This window comes from Capsicum annuum, chromosome 1, assembly GCF_002878395.1.
Source record: "Capsicum annuum cultivar UCD-10X-F1 chromosome 1, UCD10Xv1.1, whole genome shotgun sequence".
Lineage (NCBI taxonomy): Eukaryota > Viridiplantae > Streptophyta > Magnoliopsida > Solanales > Solanaceae > Capsicum > Capsicum annuum.
This window is the reverse complement of record NC_061111.1, coordinates 238,657,340-238,663,687: the sequence shown is the minus strand read 5'-3', so window position 1 is coordinate 238,663,687 and position 6,348 is coordinate 238,657,340.

Here is a 6,348-nt window from a genome sequence, read left to right as displayed (position 1 = left end):
TAATTACTTCAATTATAAATGTGAAATTTAATATATTCAAGACTAGTCTCCGAATCTCTTTTGTTGTAACTGAATTTTGTATTTTCTTTGTTAACCACCAGCGTACCTGTGTATTATCTGTTCGTACAATAAATTTGTTATATACAATATATAGCTCAAATGCTAACAAACATTTATATAATGAACATAATTCTTTCTTATTTATTTCCCATTTTATTTCTGTTTCATTGAATGTACCTGAGTAGTATCTACAATGGTGTTCTAATTTTTTTGCTTCATATCAGTATTTAAGTACTCCTCCATAACTACATTCACTAGCATCTGCTTCTACTATATATATAAATTTTTTATTTTCATCTGGAAATTGTAGATTTGGTAATTCTTAACAAAGTAATTTTATTTTCTGAACTTGTTTTTTATCTTCTTCATTATAGTTATATTCTACATCCTTTTTTAATTTTTTCTGTAGTGGTTTTAAAGTTTTTGCTAATTTTGGAATATATTCCCTTACTTGGTTTACTAATCCTAAAAATGATTGTAATTTCTTTTTTGTATCTAATTCTTCTTTCGAATTTACTATTTTTTGTACTATATGTTGTTGCATTTTTACTCCACTCTTATCTATTTGTATTCCTAAAAATTCTATCTGATTTTTCATAATTTCAGCTTTCTTTTCGCTTAGACTTATTTCTGATTTTTCTATTGTATCTGTAAATTGTCCTAATAATTTTAAATGTTCTTCTTTAGTTTTTGTATATAATAATATATCATCTATGTATACTATACAATTAGATAATTGTTTAAAATAACTATCCATAAAATGTTGATATCTACCTGGTGCATTTTTATATCCAAATGGTAATACGTTCCATTCATAAAATCCTTGTGGTACCGTAAATGCGGTTAATTCTTTAGATTCTTCTTCTAACTTTAAATGGTAAAATCCTGATTTACAATCGAATTTGCTAAAATAATTATATCCTTGTATTTGTCTTATTTTTAATATCTTATTTGGTATTGGATAATTATATGTCATAGTTTTTGCATTTAAATTTCTATAGTCAATAACCATTCTAGTTTTTCCTCTTTTTTGTTCACTATGTTTATTTACTATAAATGCTGGACTATTATGTTTACTATTGCTTTTTTGTATATATTGTTTTTCTAATAATTCATCTATATGCATTTTAAAATCTTTTAAATCATCAAAATTATATGTTAATGGTTTCTGGGTTATTATGTTATTTTTATCTATTAATTCAATTTTTATAGCAGTTTTATGTTTTTCCCATCCTTTTAATGGATCTTCACTATATAATTGTTCTAATTTTTTCTGAATTATTTCTATCTTATTTATTGAAAATATAGTTATTTCTGTTTTATTTATCGAAAATACAACTAGTTCTATTGTATTTTCAGTATTTTTTATATTTTCTAACTTTTGTGTAATTTTTTCATTTCCTTTTATCCAATCAGTTTTCTTTCTTATTTTATTATTAACTGTTTTTGCTCTTACTTTCTGTTTACATGGTCTTGTAAACCACCAGTCTGTTCTAGTTATTATATGTGGGTATAATTTATCTAAAAACGACATTCCTAAAAGTATATCTTTTGATGTTAGTTCATAATTATAAATTTCTTCTATTGTTAATATCTTATCCCATACTTGTATCTTTACATTCCTAGCTTTATAAGTAATTAAGCTTCCTTCATTATTAAATCCTTTAACTATAATTGGTATTTTTAATTTATCCCATTTACTTTCTGGTAAACAATTATATTTACATAAATTAGCTTTTGCTCCTGTATCTATCATAGGCGTATAATATCTACTGTAATATCCTTTTACTACTATCTTCATTAATACATATATTTTCATTTTATGTTAAGGCTCTTCTAAAGAATAATTTCTCTTTGTTATATGTTAAGGTTAATTGTGTATGTTCTATATTATATGGTTTTACTTGTTTTAGTCATTTTATTCCTAATATTATATCTGTTTTTTTGCATTTCTTCCTTTACTTCAAATTCTATTTTTATTTTTCTAATTCCTATTATTATTTCTTTTTCTGCTATATTTTTACTATTTATTAAACTTCTTGGTAGATCTGGGCACATATCATTATCAGTTTTTATTTCTTCATTTTTTACTAGATATTTTGCTATATAATTTTCTTCTTGTCCTGTATTTAAGAGTATTATTTATTTTTCCTGTTATGTAATATTGGTTTAAATTACTTGTTGAATTTATTTCATAACTTGTTCTTTTTGATGAGTTTGATGATTCTGGTTTTTCATCAGTTATTCTTTTTGTTGTACTTATTCGATCATTTACTATTTCTAAATTTTCTTCTATATCTATGTCTCTATAGCTATAATCATTGTAATCTATTATTTTTACAATTTGTTCGAATGGACTTTCTATTCGTATTTTGTTAATCTTATTTTTTCCTGTTATTTTATGTTTTGTTGTTAATACATATAAATTTTTGCATCTTACTGTAAATATTTTACTTCCTGGGTTAATTCTATTCCTGATATTTTTCAATATAATACTAATGATTTATCTATATTTTTATCTATTACCGCTACTGAATAATTTGCACTTATTATAAATTTAAATTTTTTGTATATTAGATTTCCTTTTACGACAGTTATTATGTTTTTTTCTATAGGTTTTATAATTCTATCATCTGCTAAATATAATTCTATTGGTGTATCTATTCCTTCTCTAAAACATGCTTTTATTAATATCTCTGTACCTCCAAGGTGTACATATTTTATTGGGTCTCCTCTACTCTTTATATCGTTTATCTCTTTACTAATTATTCTTTTTGTTACTAGTGATATACTAGCTTTACCTTTTGCATATCTATAGTCTATTACATGTTCCTTTTGGCATACTACATAATATTCGTCTTTTTTCCTAGTAAACATATTTTTTATTGTTGGTATTTTAAATATTTTTTCTACACTTAAGTCTAATTCTTTTCCTTTTATTTCATCAAATATGTTACTGTCAAATATTATTTTTTGTTTTATTCCTTCATCATTTAAATATTCTTCCTTTGTTATTAGTTTTATATCTTCTTCAATCATTTGATTCATCTATTTCACTATCTATTTCATTATCTGTTTCATTTATTATTATTTATTATTTCATTATTTGTAGTTATTTTTTAAATAACTGTGCTCTGATACCATTTATATGATAACAAATGGTATCATATAATGAATCTATTTCATAATCTGTTTCGTTTTCTGAAATTTCATATATACTATCCTCAGTTTCTAATTCATAATCTATATAATTTATCTGCATATATTCTGTATTATCTATTTTTATTTCTGATATTTGTTTATTTTTTGGATTTTTAGGTAATTTACAATCTCTAGCTAAATATCCTAATTTTCCACAATTATAACAAGTACATTCTTTTATAGATTTCTTCTTTCTATATGGTCTTTTGTATTTATAATTTTTTACATAATATCTTTTTCTTGGTTTCTTGTATTTATATTTTGATTTTTTATATTTCTTATATTTCTTATGTCTTTTTCTTTTCTTATAATATCTTTCTTTACATCCAAATTGGGGTGCTATTTTATTTTTGCAACATGCTAAATTTTTTATCAATGTTTTTTCCATTTTTAATTCTTCTCTATATTTTTCACATAATTTTCTATACCATTGTTGTAAAAATTTTATTCTTGCTCCTAAAGTATCTACTATTTTTGCTTCTTCCCAACTCTTTATTATCTTTGAACTAAATGGTTCGGGTAATTTATTAAAATATAATTTTCTTATTTCTTTACTTTCTTCTATATTATATGCTCCTTTATAATAATATTCTTTAAATGCGCAAGTATATTCATCTATCTAACACATATTACATATTGCTAATTTTAACATTAAATTTCTATTTGTATCTTTTTCTTCATTTTGTTCTTCTTCTATTATTGTCATACTACCAAATTCATCTTTTATAGCTGTTTCATATTTTTTTAATAATTCTATAAGTGTTAGTTTAGTTGTTGTTGATGATGTTCCTTCTATAGGTTTATTAGTTCTTAATACCTTCTTGCTATTTTCAATTAAATTTGAAAACCATAATTTCACTGTTCCTATTAGTATTCTTTCTATATATTTTGGTGCATCTGTTATGTCTATATTATTATGTAATAATTATTTTGTCATATATCCTATCCATAATTGTATTATTTTTTCTATATCTATTACACAGTCTAAGTCTAAAAAGTTATAATTTTTATTAATTATTTGTTTTGGTGTCCATTTGTCATATTCATTCTTTAGATTATATCTTTTAAACTTATTCTTATAATATGTAGGTTTTCTTATTTATGATGTTTTAGGTATTATATTTTCATCTTCTTTTTTATCAAGAGTATTTATTTCTGTGTTGATATTTTCTAAGTTTTCTTCATTAATTACTTCTTATTTTTCGTTGATTTCTAAATTTTTTGTATTTGTTAATATTTTTGTATATGTTTCACTAGCTTCTGAATCATAATTATCTGTCTCTTCAACATCTATATTATTTATTTCTAATTTTTCTTTAAATTGATTTATCTCGTTTAGTAATTTTTGTTCTTTATCTTTTTCTTCCTTTTCTTTTTGTCTTTATTCATACAAATCTTTTAACATTTGTAGTTCTTTTTCTAATTCAGCAATCCTACTATTTTTAGTTTCTTCTATTTTTCATATTTCTTCTGTAGTTTGTTATTTTATTTTTTCTATTTCCTTTTTCTATCTATTTCTTCATATTCTCTTTCTATTTTTGCCATAGCTGTCAATTTATCTTCTAATTTTAATTCTTCTTTTTCTAACATTAGATATAAATGTTCACCTATTTTCTTATACCTTCTTCCTAGATTAGAAAATACTATTTTTATTTTTGATCCTTCGTGATTTTCATATATTTTTTCATCTATTATAAATTCTTCTTTGTTCATTTTATTGTGAATAGTTCATGTTGATATATATATATATATAAATATTCTAAACTATCTATTTGTGATTCTAGTTTTGATATTTCATCTTTTTGTGTATTTATTGAGTTTTCACTAACTCCGACAAATATATTATAATGTAGTCTTTCTATTCTTACTTTTAATTCTTTACGTTTTTCAGAAATAATTTGTTTTAATTCTTTGTATTTTTGTACTTTATTCATTTAAACCATATTTATAATATCTTGGTGGATATCTAAATCTAATTTTATCATAATTAGGTGGTATGTGTCTTATTCTTCTAGATTTTAAATAGATTATTAATTTTGCTTCAATACTAGATATTAAGGTAATTACGTAGGTTAATCTTTGTGGGTTTTCTTTTGTTTTATTTAGACTTATATATTCTGAATAATTACTAATTAAAGATTCTTTAATTTTTTTTAAAAGTTTCTCTGTTTTTAAATGGTCTTCTCATAATTGATTTAATCCAATCTAAATTCAAACATAAATTCAAACATATATACTATCAAACATAACATATATATTGCTGTTGTATTTTTTAAATAACTGTGCTCTGATACCATTTTTATTAAAATAATAATATTATTTATTATTTTAATAAAAATAATAAAAACTTAAAGCACTTTAGACGTGGTAGACATTGACAAGTTATAAAAATCATATAGTTCATAAGTGTCGACTTTAATTAACAATAACCTAAGAGAGTCACATATTGATATTGTACTCTTGTGTCACTATGTTACACCGATTTGATAACTTAGGAACCATTATTTATATTTTTATTAATATATATGACTTCTAATTAAGGAACTATATTAATTTTTATGTTTATAGAAATTTAAACTACATATTTGAATAGTTTTTTTTTTAAATATATAGTTTAAAATATTTCAATAGCGATAGTCAAAACTCAAATTACTTTAGATATAATATCGACACAAAATAAAAATCATATAGTTCAAAAAAATTCGATATTGTTTAAACATCAATTCAAGAAAGTCACACATTATATTAACATTATAGTCTTATGATCCTGCGTACTTTAATTATTATATTTGTTAATGGGTGAATTAAAAATATAATTATTAACTGGTGAATCATTAATTATATTTATTATTAATATGAACTTTAACTAATTTAACTAAGTAATTCTATTTTTATGTTTAAAAAATTCAAATAACATATTTAAATAGTTTTAAAATATAATTAAAAAATATTTCTACAACGATTGTCTAAATTTAAAATTATTTAGACATGATAGATACTAACACATTATAAAAATTATAGAGTTCATAATTGTTGACCCTCAACCCAAAATAATCACTCATTATAGCTATTAAGCTAACCATTGTC